The sequence below is a fragment of the Phalangium opilio genome, unplaced genomic scaffold, assembly GCF_054372755.1.
Source record: "Phalangium opilio isolate 3A_F unplaced genomic scaffold, DU_Popi_V2 ptg000070l_1, whole genome shotgun sequence".
NCBI classification, from domain to species: Eukaryota; Metazoa; Arthropoda; class Arachnida; order Opiliones; family Phalangiidae; genus Phalangium; species Phalangium opilio.
The window spans coordinates 9,120,722-9,138,702 of NW_028324182.1; the positions used below are offsets into that span (position 1 = coordinate 9,120,722).

Here is a 17,981-nt window from a genome sequence, read left to right on the forward strand (position 1 = left end):
TTTTCCATTTGCGTTATTTCGATCTGTCAAATTTAGTGACTGATTTCATAGTTGTTTTTGGATGGAGAAAAACTGTATTAAATTAAATAATACTTCCTCCCGTCTTAGGTTCAATTTCATACATTAAAGAGGTTTCAAAATTTGTTCTCGAAAAGTCTTTTAAAGTCTTAGGATTTAAGAGAAAATTTAATTCCATCAGGGCCATTTTAAAATTTTGTTACTGATTTTATAGTTTCTTTTTGGATGAAGCAAAAGTATCTATTCTAAATTAATACTACTTCCTATTACATTTAATCTTATTCATTAAAGAGCTTTTAAATTCTATCTTGAAAAGTCTTTTAACTTTTATGATTTAGGAAAAATAAATAGTACATTTTATTTAAGTTTCGCAATTTATTTCGAAAAAATTACTTAGAAACTTAAACTTTTAAACAAAAATTGTAAAGTGAAACATGGAGAACCATGGGATTCTATTTATTTAACAAGCTAGACATCTTTCTTACGAACACCAAAGCTCAACGGGAAAAGTATTTCTACAGGTGCTCATAGATAAAGCATTGGTTGCAATTCGTCTAAAAGGTGGCTTTCCTTACAAGCTACTTTCCAATTACCTACCACTTCTTAAAAAGGAAACTAGGATTTAAATCAAACTTTTCAGGAGTTCCCACAACTAATTGGTTCATTAGAAATCAGGCGGGAAATATAAAAAAAATTTAAGATAAAACTTTAATCATGAATTTAGCTTAAAACCCGAACGGTCCCCCACTTGTCTTAAGAGGGAGAGCAAATATAAAATTCAAAACCTAATTAGGCAAAACTCGCTAAGCCTAATTCTCTCTTGTTATAAATTATTTTCGCGTTAGTTATCTTCCCTCTTCTCTATGCGTTTCAAGGAGGCGAGGATAAATTATTTCTCTAGACATATTCTTTAAGCTAATTTTCTTTTTCAGTTTTGAATATTTTTAGTTTTGTATCTTTTAAAGGCTTGTTTCGACCGAATATTTCAACCCAAGGTGGTCAACGTTTAAAGAGATAGTCTCATAGGACGTTAACTACCTTAGGTTTTCTGGATAGAGTCACGTGTCAAACAAATTGGGAGTGTTAAAGTTTGTTTCCCTCGCCGTATGTGGAATAATTTGCGATACTACCAAACTTGAAATAATTTCACCTGAAGTTTCACCACCTTAGTTGCTATACGACTATCTATATCGAAGGGCTCTATATCGTTTATCGAGTCTGCTAAAATTTCTCTATCGCTCTAGAGATAGTGAAGGGGGTTTGGTTATCTAGAAAGGCGCGCGCGAACGAAAGGTCTTAGAGCCGCAAACTCCTCTTTAATGCCCACATAATGAATAGCGGACAGCGGATTACTTCTGACGAGTAAAAATAGCCGCTTTATCTTAGATTATTTCGGTTGCAAAGCCATAGAAAAGGTGCCTGCCAAGCTCGTTATATTCTGACAGAGAAAGCTTAAGAAGATGATTAAGTGACCGGCAACGGAAAGAGAAGGGACGGAGGAAGAGATGAGAATAAACCGGGAGTTTCCGAAGCCCGAATCCAGGAGCGGCTCTTCCAACCACGAACTAACAGTACCCATGACTGCGAAGGGCTACCCTGGAGTAAAGCCAAACTGAAGTTCAATCGAAGTTATCATAACCAATGGTTTTCAAGACCGTCATGATAGTAAGCTTTAAATTCCACGCTCCAGGACGAGGTGTTTCACGTGGTCGTATCAACAACATGGCCTATCCGTCTCACCATGTTTCCAGTAAAAGTATGATATTCAACTTATAATTACATGTATCTATGCAAATTTTCAGCTTTTTAGAGTAAAACGCAACGTTCGATAACTATTTTTGAACCAGGGGTAACACTTCCGTTGAATTAGCTTCTACTTAAAGGGTTACAGCGAGTCCCACGTTCGTCGCCGCTGGGAGGTTCTCGGCACCCCGGGGTAGGAACTTAGGTAATTTGTTTATTGAAGCGGAAATTTTGAACCGAGAAGAATTAAACCCTCCAGAGGCTAAACCATATACGAAGTAATATTTAAATACTTTAGGAGGTCCGGGAAAGAAGTTACGCGTTTATTAATTAATTTATTCACGAGGCCAAGAGCTATTTTTGGAAATTACGAGAAAAACAGCCCCGTTATCCATCAATCAATGTGTGGAACAAATAAGGCGAGACTTTGAAATTGTTCGAAAAAAACCCTGGGCCTAGTCAACTCCTTTCTTGCCCACAAGGACAAATACCGCTTTGAGCGAATCCTAAAAGTTTTCATATGTCGTCTGCTAAAGCATAGCTCACACGATCATGCGTCATTAAGGCATGAACGAGGGATAAAACTGAATGTTTACCATGGATTCAAACCTTCCAGTCCCAGCTAAAAATGAGGAGTCATTGAGCTGTCCTGGCTAAGAAATTACGAGCCCAGATCTTATTTACGAGAACATTACGTACGTATCTCGATGCCAAAAAATTAAGCTCATTACCTTAGCCTCCAAGGAATTCGAAAAATTTCCCAAGAAGTAGCGCGTATTAACCGTTAGGCAAAGAAAGATAAAAAAGGCATGAAAGAACTATTTTCTTATATATATGGGAATGGTTCTGCATAAAAAATCGCATTAAAACCTTCAAAAGCTGATTTAGAATATGGGTCGGGAATCTGATCAGCCATGCATACTGAAAGCATCTAGGCCTTAGTTTTTTCTCCCTACGTTTGAACATTTTTTCATCCATCCTATGGAAGAGGCGATAAGAAGAAGATATGGGTTACTTTTCTTTATGGAAATTTAACATAATGTATCATTCCGCTGTAAGGTTGCGCGGGCTATCTTTGAAGTTCAGTATCAAATATATTTATCTCCCTTCCCCATCGCTGGTACAGTTTACCCAGGAACCAAGAAAAAACATTTTCTAGCAGACTTTTTTTCAATTTATGTTTGTTTCTAAGAGGCTATACTTTCAAAGACTAAGATTCGGGGTGCGGGGGAATTGCATACGAGCGGGGGAACCATAGACAAATAACGTTATACTAGAACCGGTGGCTTTTGTATGGTGGCTAATAGATAAACTAATCGATATATGTGCATGAAAATCTCGATCCATTGAAGCAGTTGTAGGTATCTATTTCGGAAGGTACCGTCCTAATATGGCCTACATGACAATTCACAATTTCCAATTTCATCCGACAAGTCGAGTGTTTCCCTTCTCAAGTGAATTAGTATTTTCGTTTCGGTACAAACCTGAAATTATTTTTAGCGGGAAAGCTTTGATGTTAAAAATACTAAAAATAAAACATTAGGATCCCCGAATGGATTAGAATTCGAAGAACACCGTACAAAGTGGATAAAGTATTCGGTTGGGAACACCGCCTGTCATCGTGCACAGGCCCGGTGTTTCGAAGGACGAGGAAGAACTGGCCCGTTTCATCTAGCCACCACCACCACCACCACCGGGTTAGAGCAGGAACGCGATCCATATATTTGGTTCGCTCCGTTGCTCCGAAACAATCGGCCTGTAACAGTTTTCTCTTTACGAAGAAGTTTTTTTTCCCTTCAAAATACGCCTCATTCCCCGACGTCTATACCAACGTACGCATACGTAGAACGTATATCGAGCGGGGCAGATGTCTCCCAACAAGGAATAGAGCGAACCAGAAAAAAAAGGGAGATGGTGACCCGAAAGCTTCCATATATCACGCGCCTATACGACCCTGGATTGTTGTAAAATCAGTGTAAATTAACATGAAATTATCAATACTATCTTCCTTCCTCACACTTGTTTCTGTTGGTAATCCCGTTACAATGCGCAAGTTCTTTTACACGTTTCATACTTCTTCTATTGAAGAAACTTCTAAATATTATCACCAAAAACACTTCCTGTTTATTAACTTCTGGTTCAACTTGGGTGTATCTATACGGTTTGAACTTGCGGGGGTGGCTTTCCCCGGGTTATTCATTTCTCTAACATTCTTTTTTCGTTTCGTACAAATTGAATTCAACCAGAATAGAGCAACGTCTGACGGTCGCAAGATCAAATAGAGCTATTCATTCGAAGGAAATTGTGGGAAGTGGAGGGGTAAAACTTGTGTGAAAGAATATAACAAAAAATTCACTAGATTTTTAGATAAGCGATTGATTCTAGTGGAGCTTCGATTAGAAGCGCAGAGGCGGTTAACTAACCGGAACATATGGGGAAATTAAAAGCTACGGACCATTTGAGGTAGGACACCCATATCCTTTCCTAAGCTAAGCCTAACTCTCAAGTACAACACCAATTCAAAACGCCAGTCACGTATGGTTTGAAGTACATAGGTGTACCCTAAGCCATGGAGACTGGAGAAAGAGAAGGCATTCTTCGGTGATGGTATACTGTATTTCATTGTTTTTTCTCCGTCAAGATGTGGACCAAGTCCTGCGCTATGTTAAAAAAATATTGACAATCCAGCTAGCACTTCCACATCAACTCATTTTCGTCTCGCGCTTGGGATGGATCAAGGAGCTTCTAGTACAAGGAGTAGAAACTATTCTAGCTTAAACGGAACTAAGCCTTGGTCATGGGAAAACATTTTTATAAGAAATAGATTGAGAAGAGGTTGTCATGAAATTTCGTAGTTTCGGCTTTAATAGTTACGTCGTACTTTTCCAACGCTGTTAGCGTGAGCATAACGTCACGACTTTCGATCGCAATGTTGGAAATGCACAATGTTTTGGATGGTTAAATACCACTCCTTTCGTTAGAAACTCCAGAACGGATGCGTTGGGAAAGAGAGGTTGAGGGGAATGGGCGAAAAGCCAAAAGAAAAGTTTCTATGAGCTTAACGCCGACCGGGACTGGAACTCAAGAAAAACGCTATTGGTTTTTGACGGAAATGGCGAAAGATATTTTTATATGGTGCGTCGCGTGATGGAAGAAACACTCCTATAGCTACTATAAGAGAGGGCACCCATAGTGCGCACCTATGTTTCTGACACTGTCATAAAGAAACGATATAAGAAAAAAAAACCTATCAGCTATATCGAAAAAACGACACGAGGTTTTATTGAAAAGTTTATCTTTTTTCATCCTTTTATACATATCACAGTCATAGTATGAACTATAGGTTATTAAGAAATTCGAAATAAGATCCATTCGAAGCCTATACGTACTTAATAACTTCCAGTTTTTATTATTCAACACCATAACACAATAGTTAAAATATGTACCTCTCGTAAATGAGTTGGGGGAAAAAATGTAGATAAAAAACAAAAATAAAACTGGGATTAATCTATAGCAACTTAGCACTCAGGCTGATTCCATCGAGTCAGTAAAATAAAACGTCAAATAAATGCTTAATTTATCTTTTATCGATGGTGAAGGAGCGAGGATAACCATTTATCAGAAGACCATTGAGCCGTATTTAATTGATCTACGAATAACATCGAACCAAAAATTTACATATCACTACGCGATTAGGCGTCAAAAATTATATAACGAGATTATAATATCGGAGACTGAGGTAAGATGGATGATATTGTAGAGGAACCCAGAACAACCCGAGTCCCTAGTGCACCCCAATTTAAGGTATAACACAGTTCTCAGTTTAATAAGGACTGATTTAATTCGATAATAACCTTTTCATCTTCTTTGTTGGGAAAGTTCTCAGATGACAACATTCAATGGATTATATTATAAATTATGAAGATGCAGGAAAAGGGTTAGAGAAAGAGCTTTGGAATCTAATTATCTTAATTACTGTCCCCTCCCACGTGACACGTCTTGAAACGAAAATTTTCTAGTATTGAAGATCGGCTAACGCGAGAAAAGAGAAAGAAATACATATATGTTAACTGGAACTGAAAGATAACTCAGTTTGTAAAGACCTCTATAGGAGAATGCTGATTTTCAATATTAGTATATGTACATTAGCGATTGATGGTGGCGCGGATCTGTATTATACAATTTTTCGTTACCACGTTCGCGTTTCTCGGAAAAGAAGGGATGGGGATGTCTCGTCTTCTTTTCTATCTTAACCCGGGATCTATTTGGAGCCTTAGCGTTCAAGGCTTAAAAGAAGAGCGAGCCTGGACTGGCGGGTCTCAGCCGCTAGGCACGCTCTCATTTTTCAACCTAACCGATGTTCTAGCGTGATATTGACACGTTCTCACCGCAAGATCGACGCGAAGCAATCGATATAAAAGTATAGTATACATACTAGCTTCGGACATAACTGAGGGAAAATATCCGCCTTAAGGCTCGTTTACATGTGCGCGAGAAATGGAAAAAGTCGAAGCGTAAAGCTGAGAGATGAGGCGTATTGGGGTTTGCGTTCCCTAGGCATACCGTTTACAAACAAGCGAAAGCTTTTTAAGTCGCGCTTGTTGCTCATAGATGAAGCGGGTGTTCGGAATAAGCTCCGATCTGCCGCAGTAGAATCTTCAGCTCGTGTTTGCTTCTCGCAAAGAGTCACGTGATTTTCCAAGCCAATAATATCCAAGGACCGAATATCGTTTGATATTTTGGCGTTTGTTTATCTCGCGAAATAGGCCTAGGCACCACCATTGAGAATATCTTTAAAAGAACAAGATAAAATTTTTTAAATACGTGTAATCACATTAATTTGCCTCATCCTTTCAAGCTCGACAATTAAATCAAAATTTTTCTCAAGCTCAAGTAGAGAAAATATACGCATCTTGACAAATTATATCAATTAACCTTCCAAAAGGCGAAAATAGCCTTCTTTGTTTTTATTTCTCCATATAGGATGTGCCCACCAACGACGTTCAGTTCTAATTTTCTGTTGTTTTTTTGTTATAAATGGCGAATGTTTTTCAAAAGCAATAGTTTCCTTTTAAGCAGAAGTAAACTAACGACAGTCGACGCCATTTTAGTTGTTTACTTCCGACTGAAAGACAACTCTGCAATCTAGGCTCATGCTACTGCCCAGCTCGTATGTAAACGAAGGAGCAGGTGGAGCAGCGGGAAAAAACGCTTTTTTCAGACGCGATTTTTTTAGGCGCGAGAAAAAGATTCGACTTTCAACTTCTACTCTCCGCTTTAAGCTTAATTCTCGCTCACATGTAAACGAGCCTTTACACTTGCACCCAAAATTCTCAATAAATTTGTGCAGAGATGAAAGTATTCTATAAAAATTTAACATGTCAAATGTGTTATTAAAAGGGATTCATAACTTCCTTACTCTAATAAGATAAATTTACGGTTTATTCAAAAATCAAAACAGCGGTCGTGCCCGGATTACTACACACAACCCCACTCGTGTAAACAAAACCAGTAATCTACAATTGTCCTTTTTTTCGTAGTCATTAAATTGTAATTCTACGTAAAACTATTCTCAACTGGATAACAACAAAAACGCCTAGAGGGCAACGATTGTACATTAGGTTAAGGTTATCGAATTTAAATTTCATAATTAGTACATTAATACTCCTTCCGTATCTTTCGTTTCATCCTGAAGTTATAAAATATTCAAATCGTTTTAGGAGGAATTGAGAATTTAAATTTCGAATTTAGCAATCAACTCGTCTCCGGCAAAAAATCCTTTATTGAAGGTAAACCCAAATATCTTAAAGGTAGGCTGGAAATCAGGAAATAGAACCTCTTATTTTCGCTTTAGTATAGCCGGAAGGTTTGGTTATCTTTCGCTTCTCTTTCTTTTTCTTCCTTTCGGGATGGAGAGACGTTTGAAAGTGAATTTCCCTTCGAATTCCCAAAGGTACATTGAAAATAATTTATTACAATGGATCCCTGGTAGACCGTTTTATAACGGCGAAATATAAGTCGGTTTAACTAGGCTAAAAGGTGTTCAAAAACCTGGCCTCCCTGATACGGGTCCGGAGGTAGTCAACGCAAAAAACGAAGAACGCTTATGGCCCTTTTTAAAATCGACTCACAAAATTAATGGGCAACTTGAGAGTATCATTTTACGAGATTCTTTCAACAGAGAGTGAAACAGAAAGAAGGCAAATTCACGGTGAATTTATATATACCCTTGGTTCTTCATACACTGCTAAATCAGGAAAAGGTCATAAAATGAAGTTTCAGACGATATTCGCACTGATAAAATTTACGAAGATTAATATCTTTTGTATTTTCATACCGATAACCTTATCATTTTTACTTCAAGTTATAAATAGCAGGTATCGAGGTATGGCGGTGTTAATGGGATGGTTCTCAACAGTAGTACTCCTCATCACCACCTGAACTAATGTTTCAGGGTCTGGGCACAATCACTAGCGTCTACACGGGCTCTTTTTTCTCTGTGTGTGTGTGTTCAAGTCCACCCCCGCTTCTCCCGCAGTACTTAGCAGTGACGATGGCTGTGTTGAACACTCCCCGGAGAGCGCTTCAAGCGTAAACGTTGTCACAGAGTCACTCTAGCAAGAAGCGACCTTTTCCCATCCTAAACCCAAAACCCACTCGGTGTAAGCGATAAAACGGAGAAGAGATAGAATAAGAAATAGACTCTGGGAAGCTTTACCAAAAATAACAACAGGGTATATCCGAGAAAGTAAACTGCGGCTTCTTAACTCAAGCAAATAAGCCTAATAACTCCGCGTATACTCCCTGATGTTGACAACAAATAAGAAAGACATAAACGTTACGAATAATGTTTGTTAGAGACCGTTGACATTGACCATTCAACGCGGAGTGGGCCTCCTGGGCCCTGACTCATATGATAAAACTATTACAATAATAAATGTTTCAATTAAAGTGAACATTTAAACCCAACCAAAATTTAACGTGGACCTTTGGTGATTTCAAACGACTCAAAGGGTATAAAACCACGTAGAAAAAGCAAGCAAAAGCTTTAGAACAGTGTTGCGGGGTACAAACGATCGCGTATAACCAAAAATAATGGAGGTTTAGAAAGATCATTCCAGCGTAAGAAAAAACAGAGAAAGATATTTATTGGGGCCATTTCTCGGAATGTGAAAAAATATGATTAATTTGATACCCGGTAAAACTCACATTGGGAAAAAAGAGAAACAGTAAGACGCGGTAGAAAAAGAAGAAAAACCTTCGGAAGATAAAAGAGATCTATAGAAAAGGGGTAAAAACGCTGCCATAACCAGCTTCCCAACCAAGGCCTAGAGTGTGAGAGAGTTAACTCCGTTATTTCAGTATCGGATATAAAGTATACTATGAGTTACAACTGTTCTAAAGGTCGTTATTAATTTCGCTCCATTCGACATACGTTAACCGTCTAAAAAAGTAACCTGGAATTTTACGGGTGGCGGCCTCGTATAAGTTTTATCGAAATTATTTTCGTTTCTCAATGAAACGCGGGGACTTGTACAGATAGGCCATCCCTGTAGAAGATTTTATATTTACAACATTATTCACCAGATAGTGGGACATTAGAAAGTAACTGGAAAATTCTTGTAAAGCTATATACTCGGACTAATCGATTCGAATAAGGCGAATAATATTCGATTCCTCCCCTTTAAGAGAGCTTTTAAAAGCGAAGAGATTCTGTCGGGAATCGGAAGACGTCATTTTACACATCCCAGAGATATCAGAGTCTAGAAATCTATCTCCTCTTTACTTGGCGAAATCCTTAGGGCGATTATTACGAAAAGATTCGCGACATTTATCAAATCAGATTTATGATACCTTCAAAGTTCCAAAACGCGATATGGAGTTCCGAAAATTTATACCTATATGGGCGGAAAATTTCAACAAATCGTTTCAACCTCTTTCATCGATTGATTCAATTCGATGCATTACGATAAAAGGATTTTATACGAAATTAATAAGATTCCTTCCTTTTCGAAATCAAAAACTGAATATTTTCGAAAATTGAAACTTTCTAATATTAACTTTGTATAAAATCAAGATATCAAACTACTATAAATAGATTATTTTTAATAAAAGAAATTTTGTGTGAAATAAATTACGATTAAAACTATCAATCGGACTGGAAAGTTGGACGTGAAGTTGACTTATTTGTTAAAGTTACAGACTGAGCAAATACAGACTTTCTATTTAATTTTTAACTCCTCATGCTGAAATTTTTAAACATTCCGATATGATCAAGCCGACAAGAGCAGATACTAAGTATTTCGTCTCAATACATCTCGCTTTATGATAGCTATACCCCACGGACTGACTACTTTTATCCCAGATAATGTAGAGACGGTTGAAAATTTATAGAGTGAAAATTCCCTATAGGCAAAAAACGAAAACTAAAATAGGGCTATATAGTATTACATTAAAAAGTGATATCTAGGCGATCGTTTTGGCGCGACATTGAAGAAGAGGGTGCGTTTGAAGTAATCTGTTGAACGAGAAACACCTACTTCCCCATGTAAGAGAATAATATCGCCTTAATTTCGGAAGCTTATTCTTTCTCGAGTAAAAACAGGATAGAAAAAAAAATGTTTCGGGAAAGATGGAGTGGGTCCGTTCGCCAATAGAAGTATTATATAACGCTATTGTAGGAAACTTTCGATCACGTTGATATATGAGCGAGTAAACCGCGTTTGACACCAAAATATGGGAGGAACACGCGTCACTATGCAAAATATTACCATCTTACAAAAAAAAATTCCTATATAATATACGGTACCTCCCTCTATATATATATACCTCATCTCTTTAAATTCTTAAAGAACATCCCGTTTTTTATGTTAGGCTTTACTATACGTCTACCTCTTTTACATACTTATATATCCAAAGCTAAATTCTTCCTTTAGGGGAAAATCTCGAGTATTTAGCTTTTTTCCAGTTGTATACAAAGGAAGAAGTAAATTAAAACGAAGTAGGAATGCGCCACAAGTGATGGAGTGAATACTTAAATAAACTAAGCGAGATTTGTTGAACTTATTTCGGATTTCGCAAACCAAGTTATAGAGAAAGGAGACTTCTATCTGGCTTTTAGGCGCTTGCTCTCTACGGTTTTTGTGTCATAACAAAACATACAATTGGAATGGCATACATTTTTTGTAAAAGAGAATTAAACTTCTCGTCGAAGTTTGTATTTCTAAACTTCCAGTTAATCTAGTTTAGTTACTCATATCTTACGTTTTAAAAGCATTTCAATAAGAAATCTTAAGAGGTACTACAATGTTTTCCTTTTCTATTTTTGACTTTAAAAACTGCACCGTTAAATACATAGCTGAGTAGTCTTCAATAGCGGGTGTAGTTTTTTTTCCTTAGAATTTAAAGTGCTCTTAAAGCATCTCTTTCACGCGTAAGGTTTTGTCGCCCAAAGTGAGACTGCGTCCAATCCATATGAGAAAAAGTGGTGAAGAGGCTTGCTTTTAAGAATTTTTTTGAAAGAATTGATAAAGATAGTGAGAATTTTTCGATGAAGACCTTTAGAAAACAAGAGCCCGTCGCCTAAATATGTCACGGGGAAAGGGAAGGTTGGGAAAGATGATTTTAAAATTTTATCAAAACCTTTTTACTGAACAAGGGTTTTAGATCCAAAGACAAAATGAGTAATAAGATATGGACTAGAAAACGCAATTTGGTAGATAGTTAAGTAATTCTGAACTGACCAATAAGGTTATGGCTATGGTATAAAAGGGTATGGAAACAGCAGTCTCAATTATTTAAGCCAGCAATTAAATTAACAACCTCGAACTTGATTGATTGCCTATGATAGAGGGTTCAAGTTGACTATTCTTTCGATTAAATCATATCATACGTTTCCATACATTAATAGTCTTAGCTGAAATGCATCATAGCTCCATTTTCCATATAACAAGGCGAAATTAAGGAAAGAAAATTCAAAAAAGCGTTAAAAAGTAGTTTGATAAAAGAAAAAACACTGTAAAAATCACGCCTTCCTTTTGCTCTTGGTTACTCGAGTTATTCGTAGAGCATCAAGAGAATAATGACGTCATCTATCACCCAACTTGATACTTAAGGACCTCTCCCTTACTCCACCTTACTCGGGTTCTTACTAAAAACGTTTCATACACGTGCTTTTGGGAGCGGAGACCCGGCTATTACTTTCGGAAAGTGAGATAATGCAGCGACAAAAAAAGTCGGTCACCCGGATCCACTTCCGCCCCAGAAAAAGGAAGAATCTCCAAGAGAAGGATCTGGTGGCAAATGAGTCGAAACGTGACGTAGTCATGTCTGCTCTTAATTCGTTAAAAATTTTGAGGAGTTAGAGTTCATTTGGTTAAATTTCATAATATAATTCCACGTGCGAAACGAATTTTTAACAAAAATTGTTTTTGCTCTCGAATGGTATATGGAACTAAATAAAATTTGGTTCAAATTGTTGACCAGTTTGTTTTCTTTTGGAAATTTGTCGTTCATTATTATTTTTGGGGATAACTATTCACATACAATATAATAAAGAATTTCCAGAAACATATACTTGTTAGTCAACTGGCTTAAAGTTTCAGAAATTACCAGTATTTTAATTTAAAAAAAAAAGAAAACCCGGACCCTTAAGAGGTAAGAAAATAAGTAATTTTATTCGAAGCTAAGGGCGCAAAATGCAAAAAGACGCGAGCTCGGTAAGAAAGAAGGAAAGACTTTGAGATAAAGAAGATACGCGCTGCCTGGGTTCCTTCCGGGAAATGATCCCTTCTCATTAGGCATAAAACTCGCGTTATCTTTCACTCTTCCCAATAAAGAACAGAGTGAATCTCCAGTCCTAATTACGTAGGGGCTATTTCCGCAGCCTTTTCTAAAGAAATTCGATCCACACGTGAAAAAACAATGAGACAAAAGGAAAAATGACTTGGAGAAAAAGATATTTTTAAGTACTAAGTGATGCATTCAAAGTGAAAAAAATATACATATGCCCATCTATAGATAATATATTCAGTAAAAGTTGCTCAATTAGAACCCGATAAAGTTTCAAAGGGATTGAATTGGTAGGTTTACTACATTAATTAACTCTTCAAAATTAGGCTATTTTCACAATTTTACGCGCAACGAGTCTACTGTGAGTTTCACTTAATCTCGTGTTCAACGTGCCCATATCTATTTTCTCAGCAGCTAAGTAAAGTGATATCTTTTCGAGTTCAAAACGCGATCCGTCGTCGCTCTCTGGGACATTCTCCTTGGCGAATCTCGGTCGGTAGTCACGTTTCGCTATCTAACATTCGACGTACGTACTGTCCTAGGACGTCAAAGAAGGGGGAGGTCCATGAGTGGACATCGACGTTCGTATCCCGCCCCAGGCGAGATCCTAACTCTTCTTTCTATTTAAGCGAAACACGCGAGAGAGCATCCGTAAATAAAAAGACCCGGAGAGAGAGAGAGAGAGAGAGAGAGAGAGAGAGAGAGAGAGAGAGAGAGAGAGAGAGAGAGAGAGAGAGAGAGGATGGATAAAGACAGAGAGAAGTCGAGGAGCGGACAATATGAACGAAAAAGAGAGCGGAAAATTGTTGAAAGCAATCAAAAGTGTAAAAGCTTCAATGTTTTTTCAGGCCAGTCGTGCTGGGCCTACTAATTAGAGCATTAAGAAGACCCTACTTCAGTTATCGTAGATGCTTAGAATCTTGGTTTCATTTCGGTATACGAGAAGGAAATATCTTGAAGTTTACAATTTCTTTTCAAATTTATATACTTCAATAAACTCAACATTATGCATGAAGAAATTAGACAAGTTTAATTTGGGTATTTTAAGAGTATACTTCGCGAATGTTCAATATAACTTCAAAAATAAGGATTGTCTATTTTTCCAATGATACCCCCAATTATTTACGTCAACTAACGATCTTCTCGATACAAATATACAGTGTAATATTCTCCAAGAGTGGACGTTCATGGTAGAGCAGCGTGGGTTGAAAAGTATTGAGAAATAAAAGTCAACTTTTCTTTTTAAACGTCAAGTTAAACGTAGAGAAACGAAGGGGAACTCATTTGCCGAAGATAACAGAACCCTCGGGATGGGGAAGATCAGAGAAAGCGGAGATGGAAAAAAGATTTTAATGTTTATTGTTTAAAATAGAATTGGGAAGAACGACTGCTGCTTAGAAGAAAAAATATTTTACGAGAGGCCGAAGGGGAAAGATACCAGTTTAGTATATATTTCTTTTTAAACTTTTTTCTTAAGTTTGGTTTTCATCGGAACGAGATTTGGAGATAAATTTCGCTTTTGCCACAGTGAACTTTAACCTTCAATAGTTTACATGTTCGCGACACCCATCATCAAAAAGGCCCTAATTCGGGACTACTCAATCATCTATTAGTAACTCCATCAGTTGTGTTTTGCAAAATTTTTAACTTTAGTCCTTAATTTCATCACTCTTTCAAATTATATTTTAGTTATCTATAGTTTGTTTTATGACTATCCGTCTCTTCTTAACACCAAGAATATTTGCAAAACTTATTTTCTCTCCCATTTTCCTTGACTTTCTCCCGGTGAAAACTAGCCTTTACCCTCTTCACAAAACTCCCAGACCTTACGATACTAGGAAGGCCTTAAACCTTTAATAATGCAAAGAAACAATATTACAAAAACCTCGAGATGGAGGAAGGGAAAATTTGGAAAAGAAAAATTCCTCTGGATAAAAAAAAACAAATTTGAGAAGAAGAAAAGAAAACCGAATGGCAATTGGGAAGAAGTTTTTCTTTCGTGGCCGCGGCCAGCCTAAAATTGCCTTTAAGCTATGGGACCAATACATTATGGATCTAAATCCCCAAAGGTGCATATTTAAAAAAAAACCATAGTAATAATAATAATCTCTGATAATGAAACTCCATTAAATATAAGCCTGATGAGACTTATCATATGAGCTTCAAAATATAAACATTCAATGAATTCCTATCCATATTTTAAAGCAGCAATATATTTTAAGCTCGTGAGTGCTAGGCACTGCGCTTTCTTCTTTTCTGAAACGACTGGCGTATCATTTTCTTTTTTCACTCCGATTCTAAATCCCTAATAAATCACCGAGATGGGTAGCTACATATATTTCTCCGTACATATTTTATCTTCGAATAAAACGGCACTGAATATCCATTCTCGAAACGTAACTCGTTGGCTGAACAAAAAGAGAGTGGCAAAAATTACTTTATCACTACTAGATATGTAAATCTTAGACGCTTTCAATCGAGAAGGAAACTTTTCTGGAACAGATAAAACTAACCTCTTGCAATCTCTCTTTAAACAAATAGGGTGTATACCTACTACGCCAGCGTTTATCTTTATGTTTCAGATTCGCATCCAGTTATTAGACAGTGAAGGTGAAATAAAGATTGGATTGGGAAAAATTAACGCTGTCTTTTGCTATTTTACTTAATTACTCAAGCTTTGGTACCACACACCCAAATGAGTTTTCTGTAATTCCGTAAGAAAGAGTCAAAATACTATAAAACGCTGGATTTCTTTGTAAAGAAAAATTTTTCGACACATATGTGCCTTGAAATAAATGTTTCACCAAGAATAACATAAGTACTTTCCCTTATAACAGGACTAATAGCCGGGGGGGGGGGTTGAAGAAACACGGCTTCAAAGGTTTACTAGTGACAAAGAGCTTGTCAACTTGATAGCTAGAAACCAGCTTTGTTCAACATTGGAAATATGATTCAAGCAATATCGTTAACGGAAAAAGCAGACTTCTTTTGTTCAATTTATAGAAAAACACGTGAGATATTAGACGTTCATACTTGTAACGGATGAGGCCTACACTTTAACCCTTTTCTTCGGACTAGCTCTTTCTTATTTTGAGGAAGAGAGAGAGAAAGGTTTCTCTGATATCGAACCTTTTCCACCCACCTCATCCTTTTTATATATATATATGAAAAAATAATAATAAAAATATGAGCTATAGGCTTCGCGAGCCACTTTTTTATGTATTTCTGGGTGACGATAAAAGTTTTATCTGTTTATAACCTTACGGCGCCTGCCTCGGTGAGTAATCGGTTGCCATTCAGGAGGAATGGGCGACAAGAACCCCTACTATACGGAAGTGGCAGATACACGCATTTCGATGCATTAACCTCTACGTGAGTATAACATGGAGTGCCAATTCACTATCCTTACAGACCGTATAATACTACCTAGGTCTCGTTCCGTGGAACGCAAAAAGGATAATCCCCATTTTTAGATTATTTTTAAACCTTCATATCCATTATCCCAGGAATGTTTAACAGGTCAAAATTATTAACAGAATATATTTTTCTAGAACTTAATTCAGTTCAAAATAAATTTAAATTACCATGGCCATCATTAAAAGCACGATTAAAAATCTTATATTATACTAAGAATAATTGGAATTTCGCAATAGATACAGTCGTGGAATAATTTATGCGTAATAAATGCCAAGGCTTAGTATTCCACCATCGTTTAAAAGAGGCTTAAGTATCGTAGAAAACTCACCCACTTCTTCAGTTACGACGACGATACCCGAGCTTGAATGCCGTTGCAAATTTCACAGTTCAAGGCTTCAAGGACATTGATAACATGACTCAGCAAAGTCTCCCGACGATATGACAAATGATCAACTTAAAAAAAAAAACGAAAATAGGTCAAATTAGCTAGACTGGAACATATTTTCTTAACTTTACTACTTTATACTAAAATTAAAACTAAAGGGTTTTAATTAAAGATGATAATTAAGTTGTCTAGGGTAAGTATTAAATTAAATGGGTAAAGTTATAGTACGTTCGCATTGTGCTTAAAGCTATTGATTAAATTAAGATAAAAACTATTGAGACCAGGTTCGACCCTTATTAACAGATAAATTAGTGTTGTTTATTTAAAATGGTTTTTTAAAGGAATGCATTCAAAATAATAATAACATTTCAATTTCTGGCTGGTTAACCCTTATCGTATTTAAAGTTTTGAGACTCACGGTTTCGCGATACGCGTGCTAGCATTTTCCTTGAAGATGTTTAAGTTGATTCTCTTGAAGATGTTTAGATGGATCGTATTGGAAGATGTATTCCTCAATTCCGATGGTTAAGTGGAGGCTTATTTTATGTCGCATATTTTAAATTATTTACCGACGCGAAGAAGTATATCCGCCCGCACATTTATAATTTAGCTTTACGCGGGGTGGGTCAGTCCTTGACCACCTTCTCCTTCAGTTCCAGATCCAACTCTGTCTTCTACTCTATTTTTAAATTATTCTCTCCTCTCGTCATATGTTGAGCTTCTCATCCTTTGGGGTCACGTGTGCCCCAAAGGGCCACTCAACGAGTTCATCCTTGGGTTTTTTAACTATCTTGCTCGGGCGCGAGGGTTTCAACCAGCCAGGTAGATATTTACAAATAGGGGGGGGAAAGTGGGGGAAAACCAGCCATAGGGATATTTCGGTGTAAAAGTAGGCTTATACTAAATTTTGCTCGTTACACTCCTCCCGACTTAAGTTTGAGCGTCCCCGCTCAACAACACTATTGGTAAACAACATTTGAGTGAAACTTAAAACAATTAACAACACTTTAAGAAAAAAAAACTGATACAAAAAAATGTAAAGTGATACGATTTCATATCGACATTCGAACTACGTTAACAAGAGTTATACAATAAAACACTAAGGTTAGCTAGGCCTCTGGCTCATTGGAAAACACGTTAGAACTAATTCAAATCAGAACAAATAACAAATAAAAAATAAAATCATTACGTTAAGGGGATTAACAAGGTAAGATACATAATGACCACAAATAGAGACAATTACGTTTGTGGTTAAAAATAAACAAACAAAAAAAAATTTAATTATACGAGATCACCATGAAAAAAAAATTACTTTAGAGGTGAATCGTAATGAAAAGTTTTAAAACAATAATTCTAGGCTAACACTAAAACTAAGCATGCAAGAGCAATTCAATTTAACTAATAATTAGAAAAAAAAACACTAGTGAGTTAAGAAAATTTTAAATTTAACATATTATATATTTACAAAAACTAGTGGTTTAAGAAAATTTAATCCTAACATATATTTACATTGCGCAATTAAAGTATCATGACACGATGGTCAGATATCGACCACTAAAGGTCCGTGAGAGACCCTCTCCCAGAGAAAGATATTCTTTCAAAACAAAATTTTTTAACATTTAACCCT

At 36.6% G+C, this 17,981-nt stretch overlaps 1 long non-coding RNA gene across 1 annotated transcript in view; it reads right to left on the reverse strand.

The window, feature by feature from the left end:
• The window catches only part of LOC149661429 (uncharacterized), a 91,201-nt gene extending 74,794 nt beyond the window's left edge, over positions 1–16,407 (reverse strand). Inside the window, exon 1 of the long non-coding RNA XR_016368910.1 lies at positions 16,298–16,407. This is a non-coding gene — a long non-coding RNA (uncharacterized LOC149661429). The remainder of the gene's footprint in view (positions 1–16,297) is intronic.
• Positions 16,408–17,981: the final 1,574 nt, after the last annotated feature.